This window comes from Lepeophtheirus salmonis, chromosome 9 (assembly GCF_016086655.4).
Source record: "Lepeophtheirus salmonis chromosome 9, UVic_Lsal_1.4, whole genome shotgun sequence".
Taxonomy (NCBI): Eukaryota; Metazoa; Arthropoda; class Copepoda; order Siphonostomatoida; family Caligidae; genus Lepeophtheirus; species Lepeophtheirus salmonis.
In genome coordinates, this window is record NC_052139.2 from 18,190,198 (window position 1) to 18,205,864 (window position 15,667).

General features: G+C 29.7%; 1 long non-coding RNA gene and 2 other non-coding genes across 20 annotated transcripts in view; all 3 read right to left on the minus strand.

Moving 5' to 3' along the window:
• LOC121124087 (uncharacterized) overlaps positions 1-13,639 on the minus strand; it is a 60,387-nt gene extending 46,748 nt beyond the window's left edge. For 9 of the 18 annotated variants that reach the window (XR_011781681.1, XR_011781672.1, XR_011781668.1 and 6 more), the window contains exons 1-34: positions 13,478-13,639; positions 13,163-13,234; positions 12,735-12,800; positions 12,477-12,542; positions 12,213-12,265; positions 11,970-12,015; positions 11,452-11,786; positions 11,206-11,267; positions 10,980-11,025; positions 10,744-10,796; positions 10,405-10,456; positions 10,063-10,140; positions 9,545-9,617; positions 9,212-9,269; positions 8,854-8,917; positions 8,326-8,658; positions 7,124-7,195; positions 6,696-6,761; positions 6,438-6,503; positions 6,172-6,224; positions 5,928-5,973; positions 5,410-5,744; positions 5,163-5,224; positions 4,937-4,982; positions 4,701-4,753; positions 4,362-4,413; positions 4,019-4,096; positions 3,500-3,573; positions 3,167-3,224; positions 2,809-2,872; positions 2,281-2,613; positions 1,398-2,062; positions 1,085-1,156; positions 657-722 (exon numbers count right to left, since the gene is read on the minus strand). This is a non-coding gene — a long non-coding RNA (uncharacterized lncRNA). The remainder of the gene's footprint in view (positions 1-656; positions 723-1,084; positions 1,157-1,397; positions 2,063-2,280; positions 2,614-2,808; positions 2,873-3,166; positions 3,225-3,499; positions 3,574-4,018; positions 4,097-4,361; positions 4,414-4,700; positions 4,754-4,936; positions 4,983-5,162; positions 5,225-5,409; positions 5,745-5,927; positions 5,974-6,171; positions 6,225-6,437; positions 6,504-6,695; positions 6,762-7,123; positions 7,196-8,325; positions 8,659-8,853; positions 8,918-9,211; positions 9,270-9,544; positions 9,618-10,062; positions 10,141-10,404; positions 10,457-10,743; positions 10,797-10,979; positions 11,026-11,205; positions 11,268-11,451; positions 11,787-11,969; positions 12,016-12,212; positions 12,266-12,476; positions 12,543-12,734; positions 12,801-13,162; positions 13,235-13,477) is intronic. The other 9 variants (XR_011781667.1, XR_011781671.1, XR_011781678.1 and 6 more) reach the window with 9 other exon arrangements.
• LOC121124943 (small nucleolar RNA snoR639/H1) lies at positions 3,327-3,464 on the minus strand. The gene has a single exon (XR_005866477.1). It is a non-coding gene; the product is annotated as a small nucleolar RNA snoR639/H1 (small nucleolar RNA).
• Positions 9,372-9,509, minus strand: LOC121124942 (small nucleolar RNA snoR639/H1). Its single transcript, XR_005866476.1, has one exon. It is a non-coding gene; the product is annotated as a small nucleolar RNA snoR639/H1 (small nucleolar RNA).
• Positions 13,640-15,667: the final 2,028 nt, after the last annotated feature.

Genomic DNA, 15,667 nt, shown 5'->3' on the forward strand with positions numbered 1-15,667 from the left:
AGGAAAAGTTATGTCAGACGTTAATGTTACTCATGTCAAAGTATGTTTCAGACATATGCTTGTCAATTATATATTATTCCTCATCATTTAATTCAAATGAAAATATTCAAAACTAATTTTTTTATTACCATTTTTGTATGTAATCCTTGCCCGTTATGCATCTCGAGGAGCAAGCTTCATCCTAAATGGGGGGGGGGAAAAAAAAACATTGAGAAAATCAGTATTCCAGCAAAGTAGAAAAGAATGAGTAATTTCTTGGATTTGAAATCAGTTAAGCATTATGGTGGAATGTTTTTCATCATAATCTTATCAAGAGTAGCAAATACAAAGTAACACTCATCACTTTAACAAATAAACTGCAGTGCAGTAAATAATGCATAACAAAAAAAGAGACTCACCTATCTTATTTAAGTTCCTAGTGATATGTAAGACCGGCCTCTTTTATTTATTCCCTTCTCAGATTCCTTTAAAAAAGAAAATTCTTTTAATAATGACCCCCTCATTTCTATGAACATTTTGAATTAAAGATAAAGATATTCAGTTGGTAGTGCATGTAAAACCAAGTCTTCAATAAATTCAATTCAGACTTAAATCGGTGTAGGGTTCATCAAATTAAAAAGCAAAATAAAAAGACGTCAATTCGTCTTAGAACATACCTCTTCCACCATTTGACTTCAATTCTAGCTCCTTGCTTGTAACTTTATTTTTTCCTTGAGACAGACCTAATCAAAGGAAAGGATAAGGAATTAGTCATGGTTGCTTGTCATAAAATACACCAATGTACATATACATTAGTAGATTTGTTTTCTACATGGTTTATCTCCCTGGTCACAGTTACGTAGTAACTACAAGAAATTCAGGAATATGTAGAAATCAGATATTTCCATCCACAATGACCTCTGTTGTAGTAAAACAACAGAAGCCCAGAATAAAAACTGATTACTCTAGGACGATGAGGCAGGTGGAATAGACTGTATAGGGAAAACAGCTCCAAAAAGGCCACAAGATTCGAGCATCACTCATAAGAGAGCAGACGCTCAGAACCCACGTCCACAATCAAACATTACATACTAATCTAACTCACCTCTCTAAATGCCTTCCGAATTCTTTTCTCTTTCATCTTTGTAGCCTTAATTAACTTCCTAACATCAGACTCCTACAAAAAGAAACGGTTGTTTTTCAATAAATTCCAAATATAAGATCATACAACATAATATAGGTATGTAAATGTATCAGGGTGCGTGTCTTCCTATCTAGGAAAGTATAATAGGAAGACATAGCTAACCGCAAGAAATCCTTAATATAGCGATTTTGAAACGCCGAACTAAAAGTTTGAATCTTCTATTCGGAGCTGGAATCGCAACATCATCAATAAGACATATCAAAGAATAACTTACTTTTCAAATCCGCACGTAGCTCATATTTTCAATTCACGGGGTGTATGTACATATATATATATATATTCCCACCACATACAACAAATAAAGCAAGTTCCATCTTATTGAAGAAGAAGAAGAAGAAAAAAACGAGAAGGAAGCGCTGTTCGCAGACTGCGTATCCCGATCCCATGATATATAAGGAAACAACGGGACATAGCTGAGCACTGCAATCATTAATTTAGCAGAATGAAAACGCCAAGCCTACGATATTAAAGATCGTAACTGGAGCTGGATCTGCATCGTTCAACACGACGATATATTTTGAATACAAAATAACAGCCACAATCGGATTCCAAATTAAATCAATAAATAAAACGCAAAACTTCAGTATTTTTTTTTTTTTTTTTTACTAAGTTCGTACGAATCTCAAAGAGGATAGAGTGAAAGGAAAGGAGGGAGGAAGGAAGGAAGAAAAAAACCCCAACCATCAACCAACCAAACAATCAGCCATAACCCATACTTTGATCTTCATAACTCCTTTATTCTCATTCATTTTTCATGATATAGTTATAAGATACATAATAGATAATTAAATATTATGAAAAACTTGTGTAGTATTAATAATAAATACGGTTCGTATTTCTGCTAAAAATAAATTCTCATCAAAAAGTGAAAGCACATACCTGAAACAAAGAATAAAATATTAATCATTTGCACTAAAATTGGAAAGAAAAAAAAAACATATTTTTGAACCGAAGACTCAGGAAGCAAATTTTCAATCAAAAGAAACTTCTGATAATAAGCGGAAAAGTTGTCATCAGGCAAAGGTTTTTTTTTTTTTTTTTTTTAAATTATTAAACCACTAGCATCCTTTGCAACTTAAAAAGAGTTGTAAACTCACCTTATGATCATCCTGATTATCTTGAAGTTTCCTTTCTCCATATCCTAAAAGCAAAAAGAAGAACTATAAATAATCACTTGAAAACCAGTGATATTTTAAGGAATTGTATGTGATGTTGGAGAGGTCAAGTCAATGGCATAAATGATCCTGACCAACTATGACAAAACTGAAGATTTATCTATCGTCATAGAGATACCAATCTTTTCCATGAAATTTAAGGAACGTTGGGTCCAAGAGACGAAATAAAAACCTCATCAAAATAAGTAATGAATGGCATACCTCTTAAATATTCCTACATAGAAAGGTACTTCTATCTTGAGCATTATTTTATATCTGAAAAGTTGAAAAATAAAAATAATCAATTCATTGCTTCCTCATATTATATTATGCAAATCCATTTAAAAGTGTTAACATTTTCAGGCTCATATCCGCATTAATTATAAATTATCATGAATTTTAAAATCAATCAAAATCAATCATCATTCTAATTTAAGTAGTAAATAATATATGGAGCTACAATTATTTTACCTTTTATCTCTTCAAGTCTTCTAAATTAATAGGAAACGATGTCTTCTGTATAAAATAAATTCTCCTATAAAAAGAAGAAAAAAAAATTCTTTAGTAATGAGAAAAAGAACTAAAGTAAAACTTAAAATAAAAGTAAAAATTTGAAAAAGCTCAAAATTAATTTCAGACAAATGCCTCGTTTGTCAATCAAACAAGCGATTTTGATGGCATCATCTAAATCGACAGAACGTCAATATATAGACTACTCCACCAAAAATCTCAGTCTCGTCATCTAAGTCATCACTAAATGTAATTCAGAGCTTTTATTTTTCATTTTTTTATGTACTACATAAATATAAATTCAAAGACATTTAATTACCTCTCTAAAGATGAATAAAGTGCCCATCTCAGACCCAAGGAAATATTCCACGATTATCCTGTGAAAAAAAAGAAAAAAAAAGAAATGCTAACTTCAGTTGAAAAATAAAACGAAGCGAACACAAATTTTAAGTCATTACATCCCTTGGAAGGAAAGGACATTGTGCATAAAATTTCTTTGGTATCCTCTACTAAGAAAAGAATGACACCATACACATATCATCACTTTAATTTGCCCACCCTTAGCACACTTCTAGAATATTGAGTAACATCTAAAAGTCGGCTTAATTAAGTGGGGTTGTAATTATATTTAGATATTATAACAGATGCTTACCTTGAAAAAAAGGATTATTGAAGGAATATCCTATAAATTTTTCCGGCTTATTACATTTAGCATCTCAAATAAACCTTTAAAGAAAAATTAAGATATATATGAGATGATGAGAAGAAAAAAAGAATCTTTTATTAAAGATCCTCTTTGTAGTGAACTCTATTCCCGATCATATACGATTAGTTTAAACATATAGCCGTAAACTTAAGTCCACATTTATTTTTGAGGTTTAAAGAATTCTTAAGCAAATGAGCATTTGCAGAGAAGGTGAACATATCCTCAGTATATATTTAAGTAAAGTTCATCATACATAATCCTTACCTACATAAATCAAAGAAAGGAGGATAATTAGAAACTGAGTCGTACATATCATTCAGAGCTCCAGACATGAACAAAACAAAAATCAGTTTAAAAGTAAAACAATGATCTCTTCAATTCTACAAATCAGAATTACGTCCCTGTTTGTTTTGTTCATCATTTAGCAGCATTCTACTTATGATTGTATGTCATTAAAATGCTTACCTTTATTAAATCACCAAGAAGTTGGTTATATTATTCCAATAATGACTTATATCCCTTCAAGTCCCTTCACTTTCTTTCCTACAACACAAAATATTTAAGTTAATAAAATACCAGTTATTCAAATTATTACTTATTAAAATCATTTTTTGTTTTTTTTAATGTCATCAGTATCTCCTTCAAGTTATTAACATGTCGTCAAAAACCCAAGGAATAAAGGAGATTACGAGACTCATTGTACTTTTTGCCGGTACGAGAATGTCTTAAAAAATTGAGGATTTTTAAGCATTCCACTAATTCCGGCAAATAAACAAAATTAACTAATTATCAATGCAAGATAACTTACCATCAATATGATTCAGGTCAGTAGGCCAGTTTACTCCATAAGTAAATGAATTCTGAAAAAATAAAAAGATGCAAAGTTCAGGATTCAATTATGGATGTCTAAATTTGAACATTTAGGTTTTACTTCAAACACCCTATTAAAATTATTGTTTTATCGTCTTAGACTGAATCAGTCATGGATTATAATACTGAACAGGTGGAACAATAAATTTATTCTCAGCAGATAAGAAAATGACATCAGGCAGGAAATTGTAAATGTGCACACAGCACAAAAACACCATGATACATTCACCAATTATCTGCTTTTTGATCAGCAAAAATTAAGAATAAAAGAACTTACCATAGCTTTCAAATATGTCTCTCCTCATTCACCAGTTCAAAGAAACATTCAATCTAAAAATTAAAAACAAAGCATTCTTAGACAAGCAATTATTTTGATGACATATATATATATATATATATAAACTATTGAGTCAGGTGAGAATTAAGTCAACAAGTTTGTCTTATTTCAGGACAGGTCTATGAATTTATTCATCATTTAAATTAAAAAGCCTTATAAACAATATTCAAACTCACCTTGAACTGTAATCAAGTAGAATCCTCAGAATAAGAGAATGGACTTCTTTAAAATAAAAATAAAAAGTTTTTTGTTAAAAATAAGTTAGCATCACAAGAAAATATTAATTGTCTATCTTGAAAAATTATCAGGTGAGAATGATGTCCACAAGTATTTTCTTTTCAGAACAGGTCTGTGAATTTGTTTTCATCATGAAAGTATAACATAAAAAGCCTTTTGACTCACCTCAATATATTGATTTGAAAGTAATCTTGCCCTTTATTCTGCACAAGTCAAGTGTTTTAACCCTAGGTTTCAAAAATGAATAAAAAAAATTAATAACTCATGTTTATTAGTAGGAGTGAAAAAAATTCAATTAACGTTCTAGTCATTTTCAGATTTAAAAACCTATCATCAAGGTATGAATATGCCTGGGGCGGTATCAAACTCATCATGGAAACAACGACGTTAAATAAAAGAGATAAGAACTTACCAAATTTGATTTTTCTGAGATTCCAAGAGACAACCACTTTAGCACCCGAGACTCGAGTAGGTTCATTCTTAAATACAACAACATAAAACATAAGAAAATATTAAAAATAAGCAAATGATTAGGGTCTAAATATATATATATATATATATTTGTAGAACTCTTCAGTGTTATAATTGAAACCTTTAAATTTTATCAACAGCTACATAAAAAGTATTATGACAGCCAAGAGTTGATCATCATAAAACAAGAACTATTGAGAATGATAAATTAATTCATCCAAACTTACATAGAGAGAATAATATGTTTGTAGATGATATCCTGAGTAGAAGAGGAATCTAAACAAGAAAATAAATGCCTTTCGTTAGTATTATAATCAAATAACGATGGAGAATGTCAATAGATTGAGGTAGCTATCAGATTTAGGATATGTCGTTGATAAAAGCAACGAAGGGGAATCCGTTTGCTTCCTCATTTTATTGAATTAACACCCATCCTTTTCGAGAAGAAAACAAACTTACATATAAGAAAAATCCTTGCATGCTTCTTCACTTTTATTTTTCGAGCCTATATCAAAAAAAAGAACAAAGATTAATTATGAAAGTCGTATTTAAAAAATACAGAAGATGCATGAATAAGGAAAAGTTATGTCAGACGTTAATGTTACTCATGTCAAAGTATGTTTCAGACATATGCTTGTCAATTATATATTATTCCTCATCATTTAATTCAAATGAAAATATTCAAAACTAATTTTTTTATTACCATTTTTGTATGTAATCCTTGCCCGTTATGCATCTCGAGGAGCAAGCTTCATCCTAAATGGGGGAAAAAAAAACATTGAGAAAATCAGTATTCCAGCAAAGTAGAAAAGAATGAGTAATTTCTTGGATTTGAAATCAGTTAAGCATTATGGTGGAATGTTTTTCATCATAATCTTATCAAGAGTAGCAAATACAAAGTAACACTCATCACTTTAACAAATAAACTGCAGTGCAGTAAATAATGCATAACAAAAAAAAGAGACTCACCTATCTTATTTAAGTTCCTAGTGATATGTAAGACCGGCCTCTTTTATTTATTCCCTTCTCAGATTCCTTTAAAAAAGAAAATTCTTTTAATAATGACCCCCTCATTTCTATGAACATTTTGAATTAAAGATAAAGATATTCAGTTGGTAGTGCATGTAAAACCAAGTCTTCAATAAATTCAATTCAGACTTAAATCGGTGTAGGGTTCATCAAATTAAAAAGCAAAATAAAAAGACGTCAATTCGTCTTAGAACATACCTCTTCCACCATTTGACTTCAATTCTAGCTCCTTGCTTGTAACTTTATTTTTTCCTTGAGACAGACCTAATCAAAGGAAAGGATAAGGAATTAGTCATGGTTGCTTGTCATAAAATACACCAATGTACATATACATTAGTAGATTTGTTTTCTACATGGTTTATCTCCCTGGTCACAGTTACGTAGTAACTACAAGAAATTCAGGAATATGTAGAAATCAGATATTTCCATCCACAATGACCTCTGTTGTAGTAAAACAACAGAAGCCCAGAATAAAAACTGATTACTCTAGGACGATGAGGCAGGTGGAATAGACTGTATAGGGAAAACAGCTCCAAAAAGGCCACAAGATTCGAGCATCACTCATAAGAGAGCAGACGCTCAGAACCCACGTCCACAATCAAACATTACATACTAATCTAACTCACCTCTCTAAATGCCTTCCGAATTCTTTTCTCTTTCATCTTTGTAGCCTTAATTAACTTCCTAACATCAGACTCCTACAAAAAGAAACGGTTGTTTTTCAATAAATTCCAAATATAAGATCATACAACATAATATAGGTATGTAAATGTATCAGGGGTGCGTGTCTTCCTATCTAGGAAAGTATAATAGGAAGACATAGCTAACCGCAAGAAATCCTTAATATAGCGATTTTGAAACGCCGAACTAAAAGTTTGAATCTTCTATTCGGAGCTGGAATCGCAACATCATCAAATAAGACATATCAAAGAATAACTTACTTTTCAAATCCGCACGTAGCTCATATTTTCAATTCACGGGGTGTATGTACATATATATATATATATTCCCACCACATACAACAAATAAAGCAAGTTCCATCTTATTGAAGAAGAAGAAGAAGAAAAAAACGAGAAGGAAGCGCTGTTCGCAGACTGCGTATCCCGATCCCATGATATATAAGGAAACAACGGGACATAGCTGAGCACTGCAATCATTAATTTAGCAGAATGAAAACGCCAAGCCTACGATATTAAAGATCGTAACTGGAGCTGGATCTGCATCGTTCAACACGACGATATATTTTGAATACAAAATAACAGCCACAATCGGATTCCAAATTAAATCAATAAATAAAACGCAAAACTTCAGTATTTTTTTTTTTTTTTTTTTTTTTTAAGTTCGTACGAATCTCAAAGAGGATAGAGTGAAAGGAAAGGAGGGAGGAAGGAAGGAAGGAAGAAAAACCCCAACCATCAACCAACCAAACAATCAGCCATAACCCATACTTTGATCTTCATAACTCCTTTATTCTCATTCATTTTTCATGATATAGTTATAAGATACATAATAGATAATTAAATATTATGAAAAACTTGTGTAGTATTAATAATAAATACGGTTCGTATTTCTGCTAAAAATAAATTCTCATCAAAAAGTGAAAGCACATACCTGAAACAAAGAATAAAATATTAATCATTTGCACTAAAATTGGAAAGAAAAAAAACATATTTTTGAACCGAAGACTCAGGAAGCAAATTTTCAATCAAAAGAAACTTCTGATAATAAGCGGAAAAGTTGTCATCAGGCAAAGGTTTTTTTTTTTTTTTTTTTTTTAAATTATTAAACCACTAGCATCCTTTGCAACTTAAAAGAGTTGTAAACTCACCTTATGATCATCCTGATTATCTTGAAGTTTCCTTTCTCCATATCCTAAAAGCAAAAAGAAGAACTATAAATAATCACTTGAAAACCAGTGATATTTTAAGGAATTGTATGTGATGTTGGAGAGGTCAAGTCAATGGCATAAATGATCCTGACCAACTATGACAAAACTGAAGATTTATCTATCGTCATAGAGATACCAATCTTTTCCATGAAATTTAAGGAACGTTGGGTCCAAGAGACGAAATAAAAACCTCATCAAAATAAGTAATGAATGGCATACCTCTTAAATATTCCTACATAGAAAGGTACTTCTATCTTGAGCATTATTTTATATCTGAAAAGTTGAAAAATAAAAATAATCAATTCATTGCTTCCTCATATTATATTATGCAAATCCATTTAAAAGTGTTAACATTTTCAGGCTCATATCCGCATTAATTATAAATTATCATGAATTTTAAAATCAATCAAAATCAATCATCATTCTAATTTAAGTAGTAAATAATATATGGAGCTACAATTATTTTACCTTTTATCTCTTCAAGTCTTCTAAATTAATAGGAAACGATGTCTTCTGTATAAAATAAATTCTCCTATAAAAAGAAGAAAAAAAAATTCTTTAGTAATGAGAAAAAGAACTAAAGTAAAACTTAAAATAAAAGTAAAAATTTGAAAAAGCTCAAAATTAATTTCAGACAAATGCCTCGTTTGTCAATCAAACAAGCGATTTTGATGGCATCATCTAAATCGACAGAACGTCAATATATAGACTACTCCACCAAAAATCTCAGTCTCGTCATCTAAGTCATCACTAAATGTAATTCAGAGCTTTTATTTTTCATTTTTTTATGTACTACATAAATATAAATTCAAAGACATTTAATTACCTCTCTAAAGATGAATAAAGTGCCCATCTCAGACCCAAGGAAATATTCCACGATTATCCTGTGAAAAAAAAGAAAAAAAAAGAAATGCTAACTTCAGTTGAAAAATAAAACGAAGCGAACACAAATTTTAAGTCATTACATCCCTTGGAAGGAAAGGACATTGTGCATAAAATTTCTTTGGTATCCTCTACTAAGAAAAGAATGACACCATACACATATCATCACTTTAATTTGCCCACCCTTAGCACACTTCTAGAATATTGAGTAACATCTAAAAGTCGGCTTAATTAAGTGGGGTTGTAATTATATTTAGATATTATAACAGATGCTTACCTTGAAAAAAGGATTATTGAAGGAATATCCTATAAATTTTTCCGGCTTATTACATTTAGCATCTCAAATAAACCTTTAAAGAAAAATTAAGATATATATGAGATGATGAGAAGAAAAAAAGAATCTTTTATTAAAGATCCTCTTTGTAGTGAACTCTATTCCCGATCATATACGATTAGTTTAAACATATAGCCGTAAACTTAAGTCCACATTTATTTTTGAGGTTTAAAGAATTCTTAAGCAAATGAGCATTTGCAGAGAAGGTGAACATATCCTCAGTATATATTTAAGTAAAGTTCATCATACATAATCCTTACCTACATAAATCAAAGAAAGGAGGATAATTAGAAACTGAGTCGTACATATCATTCAGAGCTCCAGACATGAACAAAACAAAAATCAGTTTAAAAGTAAAACAATGATCTCTTCAATTCTACAAATCAGAATTACGTCCCTGTTTGTTTTGTTCATCATTTAGCAGCATTCTACTTATGATTGTATGTCATTAAAATGCTTACCTTTATTAAATCACCAAGAAGTTGGTTATATTATTCCAATAATGACTTATATCCCTTCAAGTCCCTTCACTTTCTTTCCTACAACACAAAATATTTAAGTTAATAAAATACCAGTTATTCAAATTATTACTTATTAAAATCATTTTTTGTTTTTTTAATGTCATCAGTATCTCCTTCAAGTTATTAACATGTCGTCAAAAACCCAAGGAATAAAGGAGATTACGAGACTCATTGTACTTTTTGCCGGTACGAGAATGTCTTAAAAAATTGAGGATTTTTAAGCATTCCACTAATTCCGGCAAATAAACAAAATTAACTAATTATCAATGCAAGATAACTTACCATCAATATGATTCAGGTCAGTAGGCCAGTTTACTCCATAAGTAAATGAATTCTGAAAAAATAAAAAGATGCAAAGTTCAGGATTCAATTATGGATGTCTAAATTTGAACATTTAGGTTTTACTTCAAACACCCTATTAAAATTATTGTTTTATCGTCTTAGACTGAATCAGTCATGGATTATAATACTGAACAGGTGGAACAATAAATTTATTCTCAGCAGATAAGAAAATGACATCAGGCAGGAAATTGTAAATGTGCACACAGCACAAAAACACCATGATACATTCACCAATTATCTGCTTTTTGATCAGCAAAAATTAAGAATAAAAGAACTTACCATAGCTTTCAAATATGTCTCTCCTCATTCACCAGTTCAAAGAAACATTCAATCTAAAAATTAAAAACAAAGCATTCTTAGACAAGCAATTATTTTGATGACATATATATATATATATATATAAACTATTGAGTCAGGTGAGAATTAAGTCAACAAGTTTGTCTTATTTCAGGACAGGTCTATGAATTTATTCATCATTTAAATTAAAAAGCCTTATAAACAATATTCAAACTCACCTTGAACTGTAATCAAGTAGAATCCTCAGAATAAGAGAATGGACTTCTTTAAAATAAAAATAAAAAGTTTTTTGTTAAAAATAAGTTAGCATCACAAGAAAATATTAATTGTCTATCTTGAAAAATTATCAGGTGAGAATGATGTCCACAAGTATTTTCTTTTCAGAACAGGTCTGTGAATTTGTTTTCATCATGAAAGTATAACATAAAAAGCCTTTTGACTCACCTCAATATATTGATTTGAAAGTAATCTTGCCCTTTATTCTGCACAAGTCAAGTGTTTTAACCCTAGGTTTCAAAAATGAATAAAAAAAATTAATAACTCATGTTTATTAGTAGGAGTGAAAAATTCAATTAACGTTCTAGTCATTTTCAGATTTAAAAAACCTATCATCAAGGTATGAATATGCCTGGGGCGGTATCAAACTCATCATGGAAACAACGACGTTAAATAAAAGAGATAAGAACTTACCAAATTTGATTTTTCTGAGATTCCAAGAGACAACCACTTTAGCACCCGAGACTCGAGTAGGTTCATTCTTAAATACAACAACATAAAACATAAGAAAATATTAAAAATAAGCAAATGATTAGGGTCTAAATATATATATATATATATATTTGTAGAACTCTTCAGTGTTATAATTGAAACCTTTAAATTTTATCAACAGCTACATAAAAAGTATTATGACAGCCAAGAGTTGATCATCATAAAACAAGAACTATTGAGAATGATAAATTAATTCATCCAAACTTACATAGAGAGAATAATATGTTTGTAGATGATATCCTGAGTAGAAGAGGAATCTAAACAAGAAAATAAATGCCTTTCGTTAGTATTATAATCAAATAACGATGGAGAATGTCAATAGATTGAGGTAGCTATCAGATTTAGGATATGTCGTTGATAAAAGCAACGAAGGGGAATCCGTTTGCTTCCTCATTTTATTGAATTAACACCCATCCTTTTCGAGAAGAAAACAAACTTACATATAAGAAAAATCCTTGCATGCTTCTTCACTTTTATTTTTCGAGCCTATATCAAAAAAAGAACAAAGATTAATTATGAAAGTCGTATTTAAAAAATACAGAAGATGCATGAATAAGGAAAAGTTATGTCAGACGTTAATGTTACTCATGTCAAAGTATGTTTCAGACATATGCTTGTCAATTATATATTATTCCTCATCATTTAATTCAAATGAAAATATTCAAAACTAATTTTTTTATTACCATTTTTGTATGTAATCCTTGCCCGTTATGCATCTCGAGGAGCAAGCTTCATCCTAAATGGGGGAAAAAAAACATTGAGAAAATCAGTATTCCAGCAAAGTAGAAAAGAATGAGTAATTTCTTGGATTTGAAATCAGTTAAGCATTATGGTGGAATGTTTTTCATCATAATCTTATCAAGAGTAGCAAATACAAAGTAACACTCATCACTTTAACAAATAAACTGCAGTGCAGTAAATAATGCATAACAAAAAAAGAGACTCACCTATCTTATTTAAGTTCCTAGTGATATGTAAGACCGGCCTCTTTTATTTATTCCCTTCTCAGATTCCTTTAAAAAAGAAAATTCTTTTAATAATGACCCCCTCATTTCTATGAACATTTTGAATTAAAGATAAAGATATTCAGTTGGTAGTGCATGTAAAACCAAGTCTTCAATAAATTCAATTCAGACTTAAATCGGTGTAGGGTTCATCAAATTAAAAAGCAAAATAAAAAGACGTCAATTCGTCTTAGAACATACCTCTTCCACCATTTGACTTCAATTCTAGCTCCTTGCTTGTAACTTTATTTTTTCCTTGAGACAGACCTAATCAAAGGAAAGGATAAGGAATTAGTCATGGTTGCTTGTCATAAAATACACCAATGTACATATACATTAGTAGATTTGTTTTCTACATGGTTTATCTCCCTGGTCACAATTACGTAGTAACTACAAGAAATTCAGGAATATGTAGAAATCAGATATTTCCATCCACAATGACCTCTGTTGTAGTAAAACAACAGAAGCCCAGAATAAAAACTGATTACTCTAGGACGATGAGGCAGGTGGAATAGACTGTATAGGGAAAACAGCTCCAAAAAGGCCACAAGATTCGAGCATCACTCATAAGAGAGCAGACGCTCAGAACCCACGTCCACAATCAAACATTACATACTAATCTAACTCACCTCTCTAAATGCCTTCCGAATTCTTTTCTCTTTCATCTTTGTAGCCTTAATTAACTTCCTAACATCAGACTCCTACAAAAAGAAACGGTTGTTTTTCAATAAATTCCAAATATAAGATCATACAACATAATATAGGTATGTAAATGTATCAGGGGTGCGTGTCTTCCTATCTAGGAAAGTATAATAGGAAGACATAGCTAACCGCAAGAAATCCTTAATATAGCGATTTTGAAACGCCGAACTAAAAGTTTGAATCTTCTATTCGGAGCTGGAATCGCAACATCATCAAATAAGACATATCAAAGAATAACTTACTTTTCAAATCCGCACGTAGCTCATATTTTCAATTCACGGGCTGTATGTTCTATTCCCAACAATTAAAATGAATACCAACTTCGTTCCATAGTATTCTAGATAATTCAACCCAACTGGAGCACATCTTACATGGACAACAGACACACGTTGAATACATTAAATGTGCTATAAACAGGAAAAGGAAAACGATTGGAAGAGAATAGAAAAGGAGGGATTTTAAGGGAAGGCCGGAAAAAGCGTGTATGTTCTTTGTAATATAATATTTTATTTTTGCCCATTTTTTGTAGTAGGCTACAAATTATTTGAAATAACTTCCATGAGTTAATAATTATATTATATGTTAAGGTTAGTAGAAATTTATTTTTATTGATCATGATTATTTACGAATTGTTTATATTATTACATTAAAAAATCTACGGTTTAATTGCATACGTATTTTTAGTAGTTTAAGATTATTGTTCAGTAAATTATCTAAAGTTGATGCATAGTTATTTATTTTCCTTGATAAATTTTAAATTGTATTTGGGTATTTCATGATTGCAATATGTGTAGGAAAATTGTACCAATTAGTAGATTGTAATTAGTATCACTAATGATGTAATTAAATAATGTATTTTAAGAGGAGGACATAGAAGCTTGTACAGACATCGCAACATGTATACAATGTAACATTGAAATTAATTGTGTTCCTGCTATATTACCATTTAGATGGGTATAATATAATTTCCTGTATGTAATAATTTATTGTTAGTCAATATTCATGTAATATTCTTTGAATCATGATTAAAAATCTAGACCATCTTGTAAAATCAAACACTTTCTACTATTATAAGTGAACATTTTTTAAACATATTAACATAATTATTAAATAAGGAATATTTAATTATTTAAGAGTAATGGCTAGTGGCTAAAGGGGTACCACATATATTCCAGCCTTTTTTCTTTCTCTTTATCAAGAAAAGGTTGAGAGAGAGATCGTTAGGGAAGACTAAAAAATTATTATAAATGCTATATTGAGCTTATTTATAAATTGAACTTATATATATAAATATCCAGACTATCGATTTTCAATTTATTTTTTAATTCCATTTCTACGAAGAAATCATTAATATTAAATGAATATAATATAAATTTTTTATCTTACAACAGAAATTATTCACAGGAACACATAAATCCTTATTGATAGATAATAATTTCTATTAACAAAGCAGATTGCTACATTTTTAGGACAAAAAAAACTTATCTTGAAATTTGTATGGTCAATGATTATGATGGATTTCAATTCAAAATACTATTTTGCAGATAATGATGAAGTATCATAGGGTTATAAGAGGAGTCTGTAGGGAAAGGGCTAGAGGGACTGGAGCCCTTTCCCCCAAATTAAGGAATATTTTGTTCTAACTAGAAAATTTAATATTTGAAATTTATTTAAATTTTCCAATTTTTTTTCAAAAAATTTTATTTTTGAAATTAAATTTTCAAATTTTTTTCCCCAAATATTTCATGTTGTGTGAACAGTTCTGGATTTTTGAAAATAAATTCCAAAAAATTGAAATTTTAGAGAATAACTATGGATTTTAAAAAAAATCGATAAAGGTAGTAACTTTGAAATTTTTTCCTAAAATTTTATTTTTGAAATTTTTTCCTCACATTTTATATTTGAAATTTTCTTCTAGAAATTTTAGAATATTCATGTGATTAGCTTTGGATTTTTGAATTTTTTGGGAATGGCTATGAATTTTTGATTTTTTTTTCTGAAAGATATTATTATCTGTGAATAACTATGGTTTTTTTTAATTTTTTTTAGATAATTTAATATTACAAACTTTTTCTGAAAAATTCAATTTTTAAATTTTTTTTCCAAAAAAATTCGAAAAACCTAAAAAAAAAAAGAATATATAAATATAATTGTGCGGACGTACTTGATTATATGAGTTATATCCCAGATGAACTTGGCTACACATGGTATTATTATCAAAACAGTATTAATAGACCGTTACAACTTATATTCCTGGTCTCCCCTATGTTGCTGAAAATAAATGTTTGAAATGCTTAAGTTTATAACGAGAAATGCAATCCCATCAAATAAAATTATTGAGCACATTAGGATTTTATTTTATTTTGTATGAAAATTTAGATATTTTTTTCTCATGCGTATATTTAATGTTCGTTCCATATTTTATTATGTCT